The 23,103-nt window shown below is 39.7% G+C and overlaps 1 protein-coding gene across 3 annotated transcripts in view; it reads right to left on the bottom strand.

The window, feature by feature from the left end:
- The window catches only part of PLPPR1 (phospholipid phosphatase related 1), a 152,971-nt gene that overhangs the window by 31,491 nt on the left and 98,377 nt on the right, over nucleotides 1-23,103 (bottom strand). The gene's annotated exons all lie outside the window — the stretch shown is intronic.

The raw sequence follows: 23,103 nt of genomic DNA, 5'->3' as shown, positions 1-23,103 counted from the left end.
GATCCTGCTGGGAGCCAGGCAAAGACCCATGCAGGGGGAAATTTGCCTCCTGCTGCTCACCTTTGCGTACGGGTACAGCCTTAAAAGTCCACTTAAAAATCCCTGCCTTCCCACCCCATCACGATTGCCTCAAAAAAAGACTCTGTATGTGTAAGGACAAAGATCCATACTCAATCCAAACTTGTCTCTTTTCTGGAAGTTAACTGCCCATTCAATGGGCTTGCTGAAAAATCTCAGCTATCAACTTTTTAAATTTATAGCCACTGCACATGAGCTATTGCCAGTGTCTCTGTCAGCTTTCCACACTGCTGCAACAACACGTCTCAAATCAGTCCCACAAATGTAATGACTCATCTCACCTCTTGAAATTAAGTGGATATACTAATTCTTGCTCCCTCTCTGCCAGACCCCAAAGGAAATCTCACATCATGATCCTCATAATTTACAAACCCAGCAATACTGATTTGGACATCACAACAGTTACAGGATGTAAGTCAGAATCTTCTCTATAGAGACCAGTGCCTCCTGCTACTATCATCAGAGCTGCAACATAGACAAGTTATCTTGCCATACCATAAATAATAATAATAACCATAAAAACAACAACAACAACAACAATAATAAATGAACCAACAAACTCTAAAGTGGCTTTTTTTTTTTTCCCCTCCAAGATTTCTGCATGCAAAACTGTGTTGCTGTGAGATTAATATATAAACAGACCTTTAAAATAATTGTGGCACCTCCATCTCAAAGATACATTTACAAGCTATGTGAGCAGTCCTCTGGTCTAACTTTGCATAGATATTGTGGCACACAAGGCAGACAATAATCTCAAAATGTTTGAGTGGGTGTTGGACTAAATTAAAAAAAAAACAAACAAACCAAAAAACCCATGAAATCAGAGAAATCACTGCTGAAAGGGGAACACAGAATGGCAGAGTGGTTGAGGCTGGAAGGGACCTCTGGAAGTCACCTGGCCCAACCCCTCTGCTAAGTCTGGACACTGTAATTTCATTGCCCAGGACCACGACCAGGAGGAATCTGAATATCTCCCAGGATGTAGGATCTACAACCTCCCTGAGCAACCTGTAAGATAGATTTAAGCAGGGCAAAGTGAAGCCAAAGTTGAGAGCTTCTGCACACTGCCCTATTTCTTACCTTCAATAATGGCAACCTTGTTTTGCACTCAGATTTTGGAGACCACAGATTAATTCCACCCCTGGAAAATACAGCCTGAATTGTTTAACAGTCTTAGCTCAACCAGTTAGCTCTACAGATTCAAATATAAAAAATTATGGTAGCAAGTGAAATTTATATATACAAAGCTCATAGACCCTTTTTAGAAGCTACATCTAGTAGGAACCTATATAATTATTCCCCAAAATGTGAGTATCTCCTCCTTCTCTCGTCCTGATTTATAGCATGAATGTAATACATAAGCATAAAAAGTGTCTGGGCTTCCTTCTGACAATTCAGTAACTTTAAGACTCAGAACCCTGAATGCCCACAATAAACTGCAGATAAGATAATCCTGTATGGTAAGTACAGGGCAGTTGCTCCCTTCCATTCCTTCCCGCACTAACTTCTCCTATGTCCTGGGGACAAGGACATCCTTGGAGACAACTGGACCTGACTGGAAACTCAAAAGATTTAGTCTGTGTATGACATTTTCAAGACCCCATTTCTGCACCAAAAGATGTTTTTTTTTTTACAAGCATAAACCAGGATGCTGTTATTTGTATATTCTCCAGAAACCTTTACAGCACCCTGGATGAGTATGTGGGATCCCTATAAACAAGCACAGTCCTATAATTAAAGACTTAGAAGACCTGAATGTAACTCCTTGAGCAGCTGTAGATTTCCTGGACAGCTCCTGGACAGTTTTATAAAGTAACACCAGAGGAAGGCAATGACACTGTCACCGAACATGTTAAAGATTACAGGATGCCTGGGTATGGAAGTATTTATGGCATACACAAGGGAGGGCAGAACATGGCACAATTCAAACTTTTTTTTTTTTTTCCCCTTGTTATTGGGTAAAGAAGAAAGTCTGTACTGAACTTGTATCTTATTTGGGTGTCAAATGGAAAAAAAAACTTTTAAAAAAATGTGTTTTTTTTAAAAATTAATTTATTCTAAATATGTTCTCTAGCTACTGGTTACACAAGTAACTTTGACATTCCATGTGGGTGCCAAGTGCTGCCTCAGTGCTGCATGGAAGTCCTCATAGACACAAAATACAGCTCTAATCTGATTTATGTCAGTACTATCCTATAGCAGCATGGATACTGCAGTGTAGCAGATAGTCTTTTAAGTTCTGAAGACTTTGGCTTAGATGCACTAGTGCTTTACCCTTGAGGCAAAGCAGCTGGGGACTTTGGGTAAGAGGAATGTAGATAACAGCCATAACAAGACCTTGGCAAAAAAATGTAGCACATATTTTGCTTGTTAGGAAGATTGCATTAGCTAGTTAGAGAAGGCTCTGCTTTGAGTAAACAAAGCAATCGTAGCCTATCAGCCAGCAACAAGTATGTATGATCAGCTCATAATAATCAATTATGAAGGAACACGAACTAGAACTATGCCTGTACTTGTGGACAAGATAATGACAAGTATAAAAATAGAGATGTTTCATGAATAAAATGCTGATGATCAAAAGGGCTCCTGGGTGTCAGTCATTCATTGCTGCGGCACAGCGGTAATAAACTCAACCCCAGTAACACCTCAGTTTCTGTGTTTTCTTCTTTTAAGAAAGAAAAAACTTATTTGCAAAAAGAGATCTGAATAATGAAAACACTGTAGGTGATGCCCACTAACTCAGGAAACAGCAAAACCAGACAGCAGACCTCCAGCTCAACAGATGCTACCATGAGCATCATTACAAAAGATTATGCCAAGTAGAGAAAGGACAGTCCAGCTGTTAAGACCAGTACAAACAAAATTCTTGCTGCAGATGCAGTCAGTGGAGACATGGCCACATCTGTGTAGTGTGTTCCTGTGCCTCATGCTTGGAACTAGATGATCTTTAAGGCCCCTTGCAATGCAAACCTTTTTATGATTCTGTGTTCTGTACTCACTGATCTAAGCACCTTCTCAGCAGAGGGCAAACAGAATTGTGGAGAAGTTTTATCTTTTTTTTTCCCTTATTGATGACTTGATGACTATTTTGAAGGTATTTATTGCATCATAAGTGAGCTTTTTTTTTTGCTTCTACAGAAGAAATTCTAATTGTAATTGCCCAGCAGTGTTACTTTGTGATAGAGAAATGTCCTAATGCAGAGGGCAAGAAGGTTCAGCTACAAGAAGGAAAGGACAAAACTGGCTGGAAGCAGGGATGCCAAAGGCAGAAGGACTCCTTGCAAGGGAGTGAAGTTTCCCTTGGTGATGAGATTAAGAAACAACATCAGCATAATCTTGTGGCCACCCTGGAATAGGAGTGCTCAGGGTCAGAAGTTCAGGGGCCACACCTCTGGGCATCAGACTGGGCCAGTGGAGGGAACATCATCTGGAGTGGGTGAGGGTGACCCATGCAGCCCCTCTAAGGATCAGTGCTGGTGCAAATATCCGTAAGGAATTGGCTCCTGATGCATTTTTGCAGACTTGTAGAAACACCTATGGAGCAGGACTCTGCCTGATGCATTAATTATACACTGAATATTTCTTTATATTTAAGCACAAACGTGAGTGGGTACCTAAAAAATACCAAGCATTTGTTTTGGTATACTGGTCACAGATGCCCTAATCAATTTCAGTCTCCTAAAATTTTTCTGTTTCTAATTCTAGGACCTAAAATAACAAATGCACAAATCCCTGATTTTTGTAGGTGTGGTCAGTTTCTTTTTCCAGTTTGCCATCACTGAAGGAAGAAGTAAAAGGAGCAGGCTGGATCACTTAAGATAAAGACACAAAGCAACCAGATACTTCAGAAAACAGATGCAGTTTAAAAGGGACATTCTTAATCCTTATCAACTTCTTTCCTTGAGTTTACTTGGGAAAAATTAAAAATGTTCGATAATTCACTTTAGAAAAGCAACCAGTAACAGGACTGGTTGCTTAATGGCCTCCATTTGATGATGCCATAATCCTTAATATTTATCATCACTACTCCACTGTAAGATAAGAAAATGCTCTTATCACTATTTCACAGAGAGAGGACAAAAGCTGAGGAGATAAAGTGACTGCCCTTACAATGAAGCTTTTGGCACTGCCAAGATTAACCTTTCTTATGGACCAGATTTTTCTGGATTAGTCAATAATATGCACATGAAAAAACTCAATGATATGTACTTAAATCCTTATTCTGCAGAAGCTCATTCATGGTAGTGTTCAGGCAACATGTGTGATTCAGCACCATTTGAAAACTCCTGCTTGACAACAAAGCCAGATTTTGAAATGGATTAATTCTGTACCATTTAACACCTGCCCCTTGCCAAACCCATACACCCTGCATGGCCCTACAAGCCCACACCAATGCTGTCCTTGCAGCCCTTCCCATCACTGAACACCCTTGCTCCTCTTAAGTTGTGGCAGTTCTCAGTCAGAAAGTTGCTTTCCTAAATGCCCAAGACTATGAAGCAAATCTTGCAATTCTCTTTGGGCAAATAGTAATTGTTTGATGGAGATGTTAAAGAGGCATTAGTGTAACATTGTGTCCTGAGCATAAAGACAGCAAATCTTCTAAGTAAGCAGTACAATTCTATCCCACTAATCCCAGGGCTCCTGGGATGTATAGAGAGGTCCTCCCCTTCACCTTGAGACTGACAGCACAACTCAGAGACCACTGCACATCCAAGCCAAAATTATTACAATACCAGACACGGGGACTGAAGTCCCAGACTGCATACACTCTTTTCACACATTGCACAGCACTCCCCAGTTCCCCTAAAAACAATCAGAAGATACCTATTTTTTAATTTTTTTAAAAAGTTAATTATTTACTGTTAGTCACAGAAAAGAGGTCCCTGATTTTCAAGTGAGAAAGCAAGAGGTCAGCTTCATTTGGGAAAATGAAACATAAAGCTGTAAAAACCAGATTAATGTATAAAGGCACAGTGGGAGGCAAAGCTTTTTGATCAGCTTTTGCTGAAGACTCTCCAGAGTTTTTAATTGAGGAACAAGAAATTGAGGGAGAAAAAGAAGAGGTTGTAAAAAATTCTCATGTACTCTGTAGGCATACAATCTCTATGTCCTGTAAGACAAGTACTACAAAAATCCCCTTTTACTGTGTATTTTTTTACTCATATGAAGCATTATGCAAATCCACATGAATGAACTTAGAAACTCCCAAGTACTGCTGGTATTTATATATAAATAGGTGAATTCTTTCAGCTTATCAGCTTTCCCACACAGCACTGATAATGTATCCTACAATGCTGCTAATATGCATGACTGATAATTGGAAAATTATTCTTGCATACAAATGATAACATAAAAGGCTACATTTTTACTTCCTCTGAAAGAAATCAAGCCGGTATTTTGCACGAGGTGTTCCCCATCTGATAGTCAATGGGAAACCCACTGATAGCCTTGCTCAGCTTATTTGTTTCAAGAAAGACTCAGTAGGTCTCAGTTCATGCACGGAAACTGTCACAATTTCACAAGCAGAGCAACACAAACCTTCCTGAGCGTCTCCAGCTCTAAATACGAGCTGTGGCTCACAGTTTCACCCATTTAAATCAGATTTCGATGTCCCCCTCTCTCTAGTGACCAACTGCTACGCAAAAAAAAAAAAAAAAAAAAAAAAATCTCCGGTGTGCTTTTTTGAGCTAAGGTAATGAGATAGTAAGTGTTGTAATAGACACACTAGAGCATCCATCAGTCATAGCACGAGTGCCATGGCAACAGACACATTAGCAATGTGTAGGGACTCTTAAGTTACTGCTAGAAGAATTTATTAAAATCGTGTCCTTGCTCTCTGCTGGGTTATTGGTAATATCAGAAATATTTAACTGCATTCCTGTCTGTTTTTCCCATGGATGGGTGCATGTCTTTCCTTGTGACAGAAGCCAGGCTGCTTTCCTTTGGAGATGGGAACTTTAGTCCTGCTGCAGCAGAAGAGGAATATTATAATTATGACAAATTGCAAGAAATCACAAGATTTATCAAATTTCATGAGCCACTTCTACCTTTCTAGAAGCAGATCAAGCCCTCTACTACTGGTTCGGTTTCCTGAAGTATCCTGATTAGGGTGGGGCCTTAGAAGCTTGTGCAGGTACAGTGGCCAAGAATTTTTTTGTGTTTCCCTTATTTGTGGCCAAATACACACATCTTACTAATCCATCATTCACTTACTAAACCACTCTTCACACAGTTTAGATTACTTACCTCTAGTCTTTTCACCTGACATAAAGAAATTAAGCATGTATCTCGTTACTTACATTGTGTTTTCTTAAAGTAACCCAGCTTCAAACACTAGCAGAACTACAGGCTTCTGAAAAATACTGGATTTGTGTTGTTAGCTGATAATTTTACTTTAACAGTTACTTTGACAAGCCTCTCACAGTATGTCTCTGGGAATTTTTTCCAAGCTCCTGAAATTTCCTGTGCTGAAACCACAACAGTAATATCTTAAGAAGGATTTACATTTTCACACTGTAGTCTTCAAGTTGTAAGGGAAGTGTTAAACACCCCCTCAGAAAAGCCTGTCCTACCAACTAAGAAGATGGAGACATCAATTAATCAGAGCCCATCTGATCCAAATGTGATGGCAGCTAAAAGTTCTGTTTTGCAGGAGTAGGTATCTCCTATCAGCACTGATATGAGTTAGCAGTGCCACCTCTTCAGGAATCAGCAAAAGCCTCAGTCTCTAGAAGTGCTCTGTTAAGCATCTGTACTGCACTATTTTACCCAAATTACATGGCTTAAGTTTCACCTTCTTACCTATGTAGCATACCCAGTTCTGTAGAAAGAGGAATAGTGTATCAGACAGTAAAGGCTCTTACAGTCTCTTAATTACGTTTATGTTTTTAATAGATGGTGTGGGTCTGGCTGACTGTGTAACCTTTTAGTTGCCCAGTGACTGGATGAAGCAAATAATATACTTTCAATGAAAATATTAAAAAACAAAGCAAAGCATAGGAATAGAGGGATCTGCAATAAGCAAATACTTCACTTGGAGATAGTGAGAAAAATAACCTATACTGGACTTCCACTTAATAGTAAAATAATTCCAAGTGAATATTTTCACTATGCCAAGTAACTAGATATTGTAAATTGTTAGGATAAATACGAAAGCTAGTGATCTTTCTAAGCTGTGCCTCTTCAAAGAGTTTTCTCTCCCTCCTCTCATACCTGACTTCGCAATCTGCGTCTGAAATAATTTTTTCCGGAGCACCTGCAGCGCAGAAAAGCCATGGTCTGTTTGGAGGGCAGTCAGATAAAGAACATGGCTTTGTCTCAGGAATTGTCAGTCCAGTCAGCATTGTGCAACAGGCTGCAGAACACCATAGGGGCAATGAGGGGTTACTGCCACAAACAGGCATTTGAAGCTTGGGCTGTGTAGAAATCAGAGCAGTCCCTACAGAGCTTCCCACAAGTCCATTTCACAAAGTAACTGCATTATATTACCATCTGAGTAATTAAATTGGGACTAGGAATAGGTTTGTAAGTTTGAAAGGCACTGTCACACAACAGAGGACTTTTCATCGTTCTAAGGTACCTGTTCCAGGAAAAGAAGTTTGGTCAGAGCAGCATGACCTCTAAATGTACTGACACATGGTTAGAACTGTTTTAGCTTCCTCCATATGTAATGGTCCTTGAACAGCTTCTGTATTCTCTACCACATTGTCAAAGAGCTCATGCATATAAAGAAGCCAGATTTCTCCAGCTCTCCATGTGTAGTTGCAGCAGTACAGTTCTCCTAATGGCAACAGAGACATCAATGCTATAAGCAGTGCAACTTTTTCCTGTGTAGGAAATCAAATAAGTAACAGAATGAGGCACCTTGATTATCAGATGTAACTCAATGCACTGCACTGCTCCATCTCTCTCATCTTACAGCAATGATTTTCAACCTTTTAATTAGTGGATGCTTACATTTTACCAGTGACAACTGTGTAATAACTTCAAGCCTGAATTCCTTGATAGAAAATTACGACCCATGGATTGCTCACAGGCTGAAACTGTCAGCTGGAGGGGAGGAGGGATGCCTACCCACACACTGTGCTGGGAATTACAATGCTGTAATAGCTTCTATGTAGCCAAGGACCAAGTAAAAAAATGAAAAAAGCCCAAAGCACCAGTGACAATATCTTTGTGTTTGCTCATGTGGGAACTACCAGAGATACTGGGCCTCTTTTTTTTTTGAAGCAGTGTTAGAAAACTGATGCAGAGCTGGCAGATTTCTGAACTCCAGTTGCAAGGTCCATTACAAGTTACAACCCTCTAGTACTTCTATTAATTAACATTTTTTGTTGGCATCTGTCTCTTTGAAGTTAGTAATTTTCCATGTTGACACAAAAATCTAAGCTGCATGTGGCCTCTGCTATTATTTCAGGCTTCCACTACATGTGGATCTGCTTGTAATGGCTTTTATTTCTGCCACTTCCATTCTCTTTCAATCTGCAAGCAAATGTGAAAAAGAACATCTTCATATCCAGATTAGTCCTCCCAGGCAGGCGCCTGGCAAAGACAACTTCTGTAAGTGTTGCAACAGTAGATGGAATTTTGCTCTGTTCCAGGAGGAGTGAGAAGAGGTTGGAAAACATCTCCCATCTTTCTGAGGGAACAATAATGATATGCCACAAAGTTGGTAACTCCTTGTCTACCTTTCCTCTCAGACTGCTGACAAGGACGCTAGTGCACATTTCAGCCTTTGGGATGATTCCTGTAACATCAGCACTGGAAGCTGAGTAAACTTGAGAGTAACTGAGGTGCCATATCAGGTGAATGTACCACATGGTATGTCCCTGTCCAAAAAACAGCAGAACAGCAGAGTTGACTAGTTTTCCTAGATTCACTAGGACCAGTCAGTCTGACACTGACTTTATCCACTAAGAAAGATTACAGTAACAGCAGTTTGTAGTTCTTTCTCTGTCCTGTACATTCTGCTTGCTCAACACATCTCTCCTTTGTTGTGGAGAAAATTCAAGAGATGGATGTACCTGTTTCAGCCCCTGGGCTGCTGGATGTCTACTACAGCAGAAATATTTGTGCAAGCATCTGCCATCTAATGCTGAGTCTGTCCGAGAACAACACACTCGCTTCTGGCCAAATAGGGATGAATGATCCTGTCCTCTTGGTTCTTTTCTTTTTCTCCCTTGTGATCTGTGACCACTGCCTTAGTAAAGAATGAGTCTGTTAATTTGAAGACTGTTAAAAACTCTCTTACAAACAACAACGTCAAATCCTTTACAGATCTACTATGCTGTTTCCTGGGGATGGTGGTGATGGTGATGCTAACTTGCCCGCTCAAGAGGCACCAAAGGAAAGCACGTATGATACAGGCTTTATCAACTGCCTACTTGGCTCAAATGTCAAGCTAAGAGAAAAGTGGATAATCCCTGTGAGTCCTGCCTTCCTATTAATTCTTCCTGTTAGTGGAGCTGTTCATACCTGTGTAACATATAATCTGCATTTTCAGCTATTTTGTTTTAAACAACTGGCAGATGCGTGGTGTGCATTGCAAGCTGTACCACATCACGGAAGTTAGGGATCAGAGAATATTCCAAGTTATTTTTTTTTCATGGTGAGGCTGTGGCACCATTGAATAATGCTCCACAGTCTCCCCTCATTGATAAAAATCAGTGCTTTGATGCTACATAATTTACTGGCCTTTTTCCACACATTCTACTACCATTCCAATACAAAGACATGTGCAGAAGTGACCATTTGCATGACACTGCTGCATGAAATGCCCACACAGCCCTCTGAATTCCTAATGAAAGGGAAAAATGCACAACTCCATGTATTCACAAGGCAATAGCTGCATAAGCTATTGATGTCCAAGAAGGACATGGTCCTGTTGGAGCAAGTGTAGAGGAGGGTCACAAAAATGATCAGAGGGCTGGAGCACCTCTCCTATGAAGACAGAATGAAAGAGTTGGGGTTGTTCAGCATGGAGAGGAGAAGATTCTGGGGAGACTTTATAGCAGCCTTCCAGTATCTGAAGGGGCTACAGAAAATCTTGGGAGGGACTTTTTACAAAGGCAAATAATGACAGGACCAGAGGAAATGGTATGAAGTTGCAGCATGGGAGGTTTAGATTGTATATTAGGAAGAATTTCTTTACTGAAAGAGTGGTTGGGCACTGGAACAAGTCATCACCCCCGGAGGTATTTAAGAACTGTTCAGATGTGGCACTTCAGGGGAATGCTCTAGTGGACAAGATTGTAGGGAGGTTGCTTTTTTGATTGTTGAGTGTGTGTATGATTGGACTCAGTGACCTCAGAGGTCCTTTTCAACCATCACTATTCTGTGATTCTGAGCAATCTGGTCTAGTGAAAGATATCCCTGGTCAATGCAGGAGGGCTGGACTAGAAGGTCCTAGTTAAGTCCCTTCTAACCCAACACATTCTGTGATTCTATGATTGTGTGTCTGGGAGCAAAGCTGGTGTGGGCAAGTATTAATTTCCCTGCAGAATGCCTGGTCCTTGTTTAGGACCCTGGGCACAGGGACAACAGGAGGGCACCATCCCATGGTGCCATCTTGTAGCAGCCTGTCCCTGCTCTCACTGTGTCCATCACACTCCTGATGAGATGGGATGCCTCAGCACAGCCCCTTTATTGAGCTCTGCCAGAGAGGCTGAACTCATTCCTTGATGCTTTGAAGGTGAGGGTTTTCTCACTCTCTTCAGAGGGAATGACACAAAGGGGTGGATGCCCCTGCAACCTCTGGGTGGTCAGCCAATGCTACAGACACAATTGCACAGAATTTCATGTGCCTCAGACAGGAAGGGAAATAAATGGACAAAGAGGGGGACTTCAGCAGCACAGGTGTTGGAAACTTGAAAAATACACAGTATTGTTTTTTAAAATCACTAACAGCACAGGAAAATAATTTCCCCCATGGCTTGCAAAGGGAGGGAATGGATCCCCAGCTCACTTACAGAATCAGAAAACACCTATGTTGCCATATGCAAGACAGTCTATAAAAATCGATACTAATGATATATTTTCCTTATCTAGAAAATAAACACTGTGACAAGGCCTACCATTTAGCTCCCCCTAGTATAACTTTTTATATCAATACATCTGTTCATCCACTTGCAATTTCTCTGTTTTGGCAAGCTATATTTCATTCCAATTACCCATTTTCTGTACAATCTTTAAAGATTCCTTCTCTTCATTAAGATTTAGTTCCTACACAATCATGCTATATCACTTTGTCCCTCTTACTAAACAGTCAGCAGAAAGGGTTCATTAGTAGCAATTATATTACCTTTCTGTTTCTGATTTTTTGACAGTACTGTACATTTTATGGAGCAGGCTAAAATGAAATGTGATTTACTTAAGATTACTCCAATTATAATGAGATACATGCTAGATTTTTTATTATTATTGTTTACTTAAGGGAAGTATTGATGCACAATACTGTTAAACACTGAGCTTGATCCAAAGTAGATCTATGAAGGCTTATCAGCAGGGGGCATTAATGCAACATTAAATTCCCATTGCCAAACAACCAAACAGCCATGCAGAGACTGTAGTGTTTTATGGTTTTAATATGCTATGTTTCTCCCCTATATTTTTCACAAGACCATCTCATTTTTTAAAGTAGAGCTGGAATTCCAGGCCATTTGCTGACAGTAACAATTTGTTTAATAACCTATTTCAGGTTTTGTCCTGATTGTAACAAGAAGTCTTTGTCGCTGTTTTGTCTGGCTTAAAACAGGAGAGGCTGATTTTATGAACAGTAAATGTGCAGCCAGAAATTTCAAAGGCGGATATATACAGCAGAGAGAATAGGTGAATAGCCTGTGAAGGTTATTAGGTGACAAGCATCAGGCTGATATCAGACTGGGCACACTTAAGGAAATGACTGGCAATGCCTTGATTCCCTGTGCTTGTGCTCTGACAGTAGCTACTGACCTGGAGAAGAGAGGTATTTCCAGAAAGCAATTTTTAAAGAGCACCATTTTCCTCTCAGAGTGCCCATTTCACTCTCCACTGACTCTGAAGGAAATGTAACCAAGCTGATACTTTATATTATCACTTACAAATAATTAATCTAGATGTTCATGTCAGCAGGATTTTATCTGGTGTTAATTTTCATACTCTGCCAAACAAGAGAAAGAATACACTTTTTCCCCTAAGTCTTCTTGAAGGCAATTCACAAAAGCTTTTCTGTCAGAAAGTTGACTTGGCAGTGAGCTGGTGACTGAGGCGTTTAAATTAAAGAGCAAGAAAGAGATATCTGATGCACTGTCTTTGCTGCTTAGTTCTTTACTGGCTTGATCCTTACTCCTGGTGCACCATAGTATCATTCTTACTTTGTTCACCATAAAAGTTACAGAATCCAGTCTGATCTTCCAGTGTTAAATTCTACATGTCATCTACAGTATGTCCATATGTGTAGCATAAAGAGCCATTCATTAAAAATTTCTACAGTAGTTATATTCCTTGGGCTAGCACTGTAATTTTTCCCCCTCCACAATAAAAAGCTGCAAAGGTTGTTAATATTTTTAAACTGAAACTGAGTTTGTCACATGCATTACCTGACATCCACTACCTGACCTGAGTGGAATTTTAAGAAAATTGAAGAATAGTTTTAAATACAGTGACATTGGAACTTTAAGCAACATTCTGAGGATTCCCACATTAAGGAAGTGGATTATTAAACTCTTTGTCTGTTACAGTAACTACAACTACACTCATAATTGACTTAGATCTTTCAGGTTGAGACCCTCTAACTTTGGCTCTCTGTGAAATTGGCAGCTGTCTTCTGTGTGTGAAAATTAAGACTCCACTCTTAGTAAAGCTTGATGCAAGCACTATAATTTTCCTTTAGGATCCTAGAAACACAGAGTAATGTTAGGTCTTATAGCTGTCCTGATAAATGCCAGGATGAGATTTATAGAAACAAAAGTAGAAGAGAATTAAATTCCCAAGCTTTCAAGAGAGATCATGTATCAGATTTTTAAAAATATATTTATTTTGTACACAAAGAATGTTATCACTGTTACCAAGTGTTACTGAAGCCTCCAAGCCCCAAGCATAGTATATATCTTCTTCTGAGTATGTCCCATGAGCTTTTCAGCAGGTGGTATTAATTCTCTGTCTGGTGCCAAATGGCACATGGCCAGGAAACTGCTGCTTCTAGCACATAAAACCTTAAAATTATCAACAAACAATAGCAGAGAGTAAGTAATTTTCTGAGGAGAAAAAGGGTGTGGTAAAATGGGATGTGTTTGGAAAGATTAAATTTTTTTTAGCAAAAGAAGCAGAGCACAGATATATTTTAACTACTCTGATATTAAATTCAAAGAAGCCAAGGGCATGTTTTCTTTCTTGTTCTTTTGGCTTCCCCATCAAGGCATATACAGAATCAGCATTTTCAAATGAAGAGAACATCACTGGACTTTCAGGTGTTCAGGCATGTAGTAGCAGCCAATTATACCTACACAGCCCCTCCAATGACAACTACAGGTTTCCCCAAGTAAAAACTTGCAGTTACAACTCAAAGAGAGCGAGAGGAAAAGAAGAGATACTGGGGTGGCAGATACATAGCACCCCATGGGGCAGAGTGAAAATTAATTAAACTCCAGGACTGGGAACACTGTGTATCTAGTGCTGGTCTAAAATAATCAGGACTAAATCACCCTCAAGACTTACTAAAGGGAGCTCTTACTAACTCCATGAAATTTAGCATCTAACACATTAGTAAAAACTTCTATGTTTCTAGCAACATACAACCAGCAACTGCTAGGAACACGTGCATTGAAAGAGTTTGTGTGGCTGCAAGACTTGTAAAATTTGTTGCTGATTCTTTTAAGTGCAGGCTGAGTTCTCACCTTATGAAACAGGCCCAAGGAGAGTCAGGAAATAGAAAAAAGTTTGTCAGGGTGTCCTCAAAGCACTGTTCTCCAAATGAAAAATTGAAAAGCTTCAGAGTTAGCCTTTCTAGAATATGATGATATTCTGTGCTAAAACACAATAGATAACATCCAGCACTAAGCCAATCAAGGCTTTTCCCTCCTAATCTGAAGATGTTCTATCCCAGCCCCCCAGCAGTGGGCATGTTTTACCAGGCTTCAGCAGATCAAGTATCTCAGCAGTCACTACACAGAACTGCTCCCCAGGGAGTTTGTCTGGGCTCTGGCTACTTATCTGAAGAACAGGTCTCCCCCCAGCTATCTGACTTGTAACATATAGCAGTCACTATAAACTATAAACTCCTGGGCTTAGGACAGGTTTAACAGTGACCCTAATGAAAAAAGCATTCTGCAGTGCAACAAAGCCTAACAACCCTTCCACCAGTACACAATTAGTTCAGCTACAGCAGCACAGGGACCCAGGTGATGCACAAGTTCCCAACATGAGGTACACACTGAGGGGCAGGTGGGACAGAACAGGACACATTTTTCCTTTCATGGCATCTTCATGCCATAGCAGAGGTGCTTTAGTGATGAACAAGATGTTGTGTTCAGGAAAATTTTGTCTGGATAAAATTATTCAGCTTGATTTTACTCAAGATCATTCTGCAATACCTAATGGTCCATTCCAGCCTCAGATATATCTGAATTTGTCAAACTTGTTGGAGTTCTTAAATACTGCAGTATATATAAAAAAAATATTGTAATAAGAATTCTGTATTCAATTTTGCCCCTCTAAGTGGACACAAGATGTGCCCTTCTGTGAAAGGGCTATTTTGAGATTGAATCATTTTGACAGCAGTTCCCAGCCTGGACTATATTGACATGAGTCATTCAGCACATTAGAAATACTGCTAAATCTTGTCATAATTCATTAACAGTCTAATTTCAGTAATGGAAACACAAAATCACAGCTTATTTACTTCTGAAGTGCCACAGCCATTCCATGCAAAATATGGTTTTGATTGGCACACTCATCCATTTTATTTACATAAGGCTGTGTGCTCAAGAAGTGTCCAATACCAAGACTGCCCTGGAATTCTGTAACTCTGCCTTTGGCTAAAGCAACTTCCAAGTTGCCATATAACCTTGAAAATTGTTCACTGGCTGAGAGCATTTCACTGTACAAATGGCTCATAAAAGCTGCTAAATCCATCGTGCATTCTAAAGGTATTTTAATCTAATGACTATTTTCAATTATAAAGAAGTTTTCAGGAAAATCTGTTCCTCAAATTACAAGAAGAAACAGATCCTGACAAGACATGAGAGTCTGGCACAACAGACTAGTACATCTTTTCATTATGCTGGAAAAATGCTCATGATTGCTCTGTGGTATCTTCATGTGGTATCTTTAAGCAAAGATACTGAGAGATGCAGAGGTGTATTTTGATTTCTGGAGTGTCCTTGTAGGTAGAAAAGCAAGCATCTTTCTGACGACTGAAGGAACTGACAATGAGAGAATCAGATGAGAAGGAGAACTAGGGTAATGCAAATTACAAAAGGAGCAAAGATCTGAAGAAAGTAAAAACCAAACCACAGCAAAACACAACCCTTTCTTTTCTTGTACTGGTGTTCAGACAAGAAACTTCATTTTTATTAATGGATTGGGTGACACTTATAGTAGTCCACTTCAGGAAAGTTCAAAGGAAAACATATTTGAGGAGAATTTTGCCCACTCTGACTTCTACACAAATGCCAAGGTGCACTACATCGGAATAGACTTCTACATAGTATATACTTTCTTCCCAGTGGACTGTTTATTCTTGTCCCCTGTGTATCTTTCTCCAAAGCAAATCAGTGTATATATCCCCATTACATTTTAGAGACCTTTGCAGGCAGACTGGCATGTTGGAGAGCTGTAAGGTTTGAAGAACACCAATAACTTCTGTTTTGTTCTTAGACAGAACAGAGCTATTGTTCCACAATATTTCTCAGTTCAGAAAATCCAGTGGCCTCAGAGAATACAAAAACCTAGACCTTGCCCTTTTCTGCTGCATTTGAAACAAATGCTGATGTTGCCATCGATTCTGAAAGATGTTAAGAGCTGCCCCTTCCTCTGAAAGCTTCATTAATTAAGGAAGTGCTCTGGGTAGGTGTTTGGGGTTAGAAATGGGCAAATAATCTTCCAGCAGTAACTGCATAGGCAGAATCAAGTTGCTGCTGTCAGACCCTGTCCCTTTATACAGCAGGGGCCCTGCCTCCACCAGGCTGGTGGCTCCTCCACAAGCCACCAAAAAGGCATGCATCTTATTGCTCTTTTGCTACGTTCAAATTCTGTTAGGTAAATTTTGATAAGCATTCAGATCGCTACTCTCCTTGGAGTCAGAGAGTGCTTCCTCATGAATGCCTGGACTCTTCCTTCATAAACGATGCTCCTCAATGACAATTTGAAATTCTTTGCCCAGCTGCCAAGTTCTTAATTTATTATTATTATTAACTACTTCTTGCAGCAGCCTCTCCAATATTCTCCCTCTCTTTCCTACAGTGGCATGGCACTGTGAAATATTTGAAGCACCTGTTTAATACCCCTCCTTTTCCCATATGCATGAAAACACTTTATTGCGTTTATAAATGACTAATGCTTCAATATTCCTATTCTTCTATCTGCTGAGGAAAAGAAGAAAGGAAAAGGCTGACTAATTGTGTTTCGGAGACAGCAGCTTTACAGATGACTGCATTTATTTATTACTAAAATACATTTTAACATATTGTGCCAGTGCAATGGAGCTACAACCTGATAGATGTTTGGTTCTATGAGAAAACTACTTTCTTTACCTATGAAAAATTGTCTTTATAGTTCAAGGCCATTAAAGGAAGAAAAGACATAGAAAGAAGGGACAAGGTGAGTATTCAACTGGCAGCTGCTGAAATGAACCCAAATTTGGGAGCTTCTGCCTTCCAACCTGGAAGGCTGGGATTTGAACTGTCCTCCTGCTGCAGCTGGAGGGTCTGAGGTGGCTTTTTTGCCCAGAAACTGCTGTGCAAACAGCAGTGTATAGCATAGAGGGACAGGTAAATGGGAAAACATTGAAGTCTTTTCAAGCACTAGACACGTAAGACTTTAAATGAAGCTACCAGGTGACATGAACAAAAAACCCCAGATGGCACAGGTAAGCTGTACAGCTCCCTGGCATAGGTGCTAGCAATTTACAAGTATTCAAAAACCAGCTGTAAAAATACATGGAAGAAGAATCAATCACAGACTATTAAATACAGTGCTAGCCTCTCTGACCAGGGAGCTACCAACACCATGTCAGAGACAGACATCATTCAATTGGCCTCTTTCATGCCCTTTCCTAGCAATCTCCTGCTTACCACAGCTGTTCAGAGCCCTGCTGTCAAGATGGGCTGTTGTTCTTTGTCTTCCCTTATGTTCTGCTAGTAAAAGGTGTCATCTTCCTAGGCCCAAGGGTTTCCTTAGGTTGGGAACAACAGAGATCTTTTCCTCTCTCTCCTAAATCAGATCAATATCCTCTTAATGGCTGTGAAGCACTTTGGTGTCTTTAGATGGAGAGATGTCCAGACACACCACATCTCCAGATGAATCCTGTTGTAATTAGCACCAACAGAGAAGTGCAGAGAGGGCTACAGGACAGTGGCCAGCAGAGGCATGTGATGGGCCTTGCTGTCCATTTGGTTGTCAGATCAGGGCAGCAGAGAACTGAAATGTGTCAGAGAAAGCAGTGAAGGACACACGCATTGCAGACCCTGAAGGGTCCCCATCCCACAGCACACAAGCAGAGGCACAGGGGCTCCATGCTGTCCTGCCCCTGCCTTACAGTGCCTGAGTGCAGGCACTTGATCTTGCACAGCTGGTGTCTGACAGCTTCGGACACATCTCTGTGCTGATGCTACACTACATCCTAACCTGGGTCCCAGGTATGGCCTCTGAACATAAAATCTCCCAGAGCCACAGACCCTGCAAGCTGACCTACCCAGTTTGCTTTCCTTGCTAACACCAAGGAACCAATCCTCCAGACCTGTGGAGTGGCCCTCTTCCAAAAGCAGGAGCCACACCACACAAACACAATCTGCAGTTCTCTAATCTTCCTCTTAGTCTTCAGCATTGCAGCATCTTAAAAAAGTCTCAAAGGTGACAATGCCTTGTCAGGCACAGACTATAGAATTTATATCAATCTGCACCATAACAGTGAATCTTGAAAATCCAGGATCTCTACTTGCCTCCTAAGTGAACTTGTTGGACAACATGGCATCTACTACCAGAGTTTCAGTCGATACAGCAAATTGGAAACTACATTAAAAAAATTTAATTCCAAACAGTATTTTCTCATGGAAAGTTATTGTCATGGTCTGTGTTTAGATTTTTGTGTTCCAATACTCTTGTGCTGGACTGCTGTGTCCAGTGAATGGGACCAAGTCCCCCAGTATCAAGGCAGTCCAGAATTCACCATTCCAAAACCATCTGTAGAGGATGAAAAATAAAATCTGGTTTTATTCTAACTACACTGACCCTCTTAGATGCCTGTTTCTTGACGATTCCTTCCAGGCACAAAGGCTTTCCCTCCAAGCTGACAACCTCGGAGGCAACTGGACCTCTTAATCTTTGTCATTCATAGAATGGCATTTATTAAAATTCATAAAACTTGCCTGTGCTTCCAGGCTGATGTTATTTAATAGAGTAGTGAAGGTTTAGAGTCATTAGACATTGGTGAATGCAGCAGTTACAGCCAAAAGAAACTCTCTGCTGATACCAAGATTAGAGGAGTCTTAGACCAATCATGTATAATGTATTGTAAAATCCATTTTATTTGCCTCCAACACTTTTCCAACACAACAGGAAGCTTTTAAAACAATTACCTTATCACTTTGAATTTAATCTGCTGCTTGCAAGTCATGTTGTGCCTGAACAATTAATTCATGCAACCCTTTATCATGGATAGGCAGTTAGATTAAAAAATTAATAATGACCACTTCATTTTTCAGAATATGTAATAATCTTACTACATCATAGTGAATGCAGGGTAGGGATGAAATGAGAACTTGGGGTTTGAAAACTTCCATAAAGACTCTAGGGTTTTGTGCTCACTTTTGTCCCTTTCACTTAAGGATACATCTTCCCTTTTCAAAATAATTAGAAATAGTCTGCCTGAACCTAAACTCAGATTTAACATGACATATTCCTCAAGATTCTCCTTCTCCACATACAGTCTCCACATGCACAGGGGGCAGGCAGTTTTATCTGCTCCAGGCTCTTACTACTACTCCAAAGTGCACAAGTAGGAGGTATTAAGATGCACACGTGCTTTTTGTAAGAAGCTTAACAGTGGACGGTTTTGAGAAGAGTCTAATGGAAAGTACTTCAGAATGTAGATGTTAAGAAAAAGCATCACAGCAATACAGCTTATTAATTTAGAGAGCAGACTGAGCTGTCAAGGCCTGGAATAGGAATGTACCTAACCATGGTGAGATCTACCACAGGGCATGTGGGCAATGAAATCAGCACACTGACTACTGTCAACCAACACACAGTTTCATACTGGGCATGCAAATACCTAGGTGAAAATGAAAGGATACCTAACTGAAAGGGCAGGGAAAACAAAACTGGTCTTAAGATTCCAACTGCACATAGCTCTTATATTCAGGATATTTTCACATTACTCATTCTTTCATCCTTTATCCTTTCCTTTACACACCCTCTTTTTTTTTTCTTTCTTTTTGCTTGTTTGTTTGCTTTGTTGTTTTGCTTTGCAGCATCCTAAATTCTCTTCTCATAGACATCAGGCCTAGGTATTTTCTTCTTCACATCAGGTTACATCACTTCAACAGAAAGAATCTAATGACAGGTGTTTTTCTGATAAGGATACACAAAAACTAAGCAGGTTGTCTGGTAAGGTAGTAAGAAAACTGAACTGGAAACAGAGAGGAACACTTAATCCAGCTGCTGCTGTTCTGACTCATGCTGTGCCTGGAGACCTCCCAAGATCCTTTCCCACCTAAATTATTCCCTGAGTCTATAATTCTTCTTCTAACTCAAGTAAGTACTGACGTAGGTACCTAACTGCCTTTCTTTTTCAAATCACACCATTGTGTTTTTTCCAAGTCTCAACCTGTCTTTCTCTTTTCTCTCTACAAAAAGACCCTTGCAATAAGAGTGATAAGCCTGAAACTCGGCATTGATAAACAAAAGGTGGTAAGTACTCATATGAAACCAACACTGTATAAAGAACTCTGTTCATACCATTTTATCACCTTGAGAGTTTCAGTATGTTTCCTACCATTATAACAGAGCTGCACAGTGATGACTATAAAATTAATAAAAAAGAAATCTGCTATTCCATCTATCTGAAAGGTTAATTCACTCCATTGTAAATGGAATATAATATTGGTCAGGCACTAATAAGAAACTTGATTATATTATGAGGTATATTTACACATTTTTGCTATAATTTTATTAAAAATGCACTATTGATTATATATTACAATAAACAGAGCATTTTGATCAAGAGATCCACTATTAAAACATAATATCACAAACTATTTTGAGATGAGATTTAAAGGCCAAACCTCATCCTCTCCATAAAGCATGCAAAACTCACAATGACTCTTGAAAAATCAAGTAGACTGTTATATGTGGTTATATCTAAATAAAAGTGGTATTCATTCAATAATGCTCTACATCTGCACAAAATAACCACAGACTAAAAGTTTTAATAAAGTGCATAGCAAGTATCAATGTGTTATTATTAGCGTTTCTTCCAGGTATAGAAAGTCTACACCTCAGAAATAAGCCATTAAATCATGGGGCACACTAATTTATTGATTTTTAGGACAGACATGCAGCATTTAATAGCCGGAGGAAGGAAATAGGGATAATTCACCTGTTACATGTCCAAATGAAGCCATCATTTAAATTGTATTCACCCTACTTAAGTTGGTACAAAATAATTGTCCTTAAGTTGGTCCAGGAATAATTGCGTCATTACTTCCAAGATACTTTAATCTTATTGCAGTGTATTTTTGGTAGATCCCATTAATTATTACTGTAGAATAATAAAAAGTTAATAATTCTGTAGAATTATGAAAAGTTAATAAATTATTCAAACTTATTTTAAATTAGTAACATCTTCTTCCTCACATGTCCTATTACTTGGATTCTCTCATTTGTCTTCTCAGGTGACAGGGTTGTAAAGGAAATGACATGAGAAAGAAGCACATAGCAGGGTTTTGGGGTATCCCTAGGCCTTTTGGGCAAAACAAGCCTGGCTTTTTGCAGTGTCTCTGCAAACACTGCAATTAACTGAAAGGCCACTGGACTCTAGGTATGTCTGGTCTGATGCAGACCTTAGTCCCACTAAGCACTATAAACATATCACTCAAAAGTAAGAGTTACAGACCTTTATTAACAGCCATTTGGTTTCTTGAACTGTGTAACAATTGTTTAAAAATCGACTCTGTACTTAGTAAAATATTGATTAATCATCCATCTAGCAACCACTTCTAAAAATCTATCTGCAATAGGAATCTTTATAATTAAATCACTCTGTTTCAAGATGAAGATGCATCTTTATTCCTGACTCTTTAACTTAAAACTGGAGTGTTCCAGGAAGAGCTAATAAAATTTATCATTGTATATTTATAACAAAGTCACAGATACCAAGCCTGAACTTTTGTATTAAAGTACTTTTTTTAGGCACAGCTTTGAGATGAAAGATAATCTGTGACAACTCAGGAACTCTCAAACTGAGGGGCAATCTCTACTCATTGTTCCATGCAATCATCATCACCAGTAATGATTTCATCGGTGTTAAGACTTGAGAGCTCATTTAGCATAATTTGCTCAAGATCTGACAACTATCAAAATATCTTCTGCCAGCAATACTCTCATTACTTCCTGCAAACATGTTAGATATAGTTAGTTTACATAAGTTTCTTCCACAGCCCCACTGGACTCACAGCTATGAACAAATATGACACATACAAAATTACCTGTAGGAAAGAGTCTACATTCAGACTTCGGGAATCTGAGCTGTGAACTACTCAGAATACATCCAACGCTTCACATTAATTCTTGGTGAAATCCACCACTTAATGGCAGTATAAGAAAATATATCAGGGAAAAAAAATATTCACAACCAAAATGCTGGGATAGGGGATGGACCTGGGGGAAGTAGCAGGCTTCCCTTCAGGCTGACCCACAAGTCACAAAATAAATTAAGAAACCTGAGGTACAGTAGGGAGCTAGTTCTGATGCACTCATAATAGCCTGTGTATGTGTGCAAGTATATGTGTGTGTGTGTGTGTGTGTGCACGTGTGTGTGTGTGTGATACTCAGGTTCTAGTAACTGGGTTACCTATTTGTGCCTTGGAAGGAGAAAATATCACACTTTAGAAGCTATTTCCTTCCCACAAAAAGGCAGTAGAATGTTCTATCAGAAGCTTGGGGAAGTTCCAGTTTGGTGCAACAAAGGAAGCACAAGACTTGGCAGATTCCTAAAGCTAGTCTTTAAACTCTTGGAATTCTTAGAGAGCAGAAAATGCCAATATTCTTAAAAATTAAATTGCTTATATGAATGTTTGATGACTTCACTCTTGTAAAACGGCCAAAACAAAGCCCTTTTTTTTCAATGTCTGGGATATCTGGTGAGGAGCAAGAAATTAAGTCCTCTGGCAGCCTGATGAAATTGGACATGATGCTTATAGAGATCTGTTTTACTTCTGAAAACTGTCCTGTTTTGAAAACCCTTGTCAAAAAGTTTGAATGGGTATGATACTGCAAAATATGTTTTAAGCATCCTGCACTTCTGGTAAGGCTTGATTTAAGACTACTGAGTACTGATCTGTGAGTCACTATTAATTCCTTTCCACCCTTTTAAAAACTTCATTTAACTTATGCAAATTAGGTATCGTGCTAAATACACACAAGTATATTCCTACTGTCCTGGTTTGAGCCAGGATAAAGGTGATTTTCTGTCTTGTACTTTTGCTTTTAGCTAAGTCTCTTGTAAGTAGTTGCACTTGCTGAAATTAACAGCAAGTTTCTCAGACAGTGTGTGTCTCTAGGACTGATAACACTTGATGTTTATAGTTACTGCTAGAGACTGGTATGCAGAGC

This window comes from Heliangelus exortis, chromosome Z, assembly GCF_036169615.1.
Source record: "Heliangelus exortis chromosome Z, bHelExo1.hap1, whole genome shotgun sequence".
NCBI classification, from domain to species: Eukaryota; Metazoa; Chordata; class Aves; order Apodiformes; family Trochilidae; genus Heliangelus; species Heliangelus exortis.
Note: the sequence above shows the minus strand (reverse complement) of the source record. Positions and strands in the feature narration are given on the sequence as shown.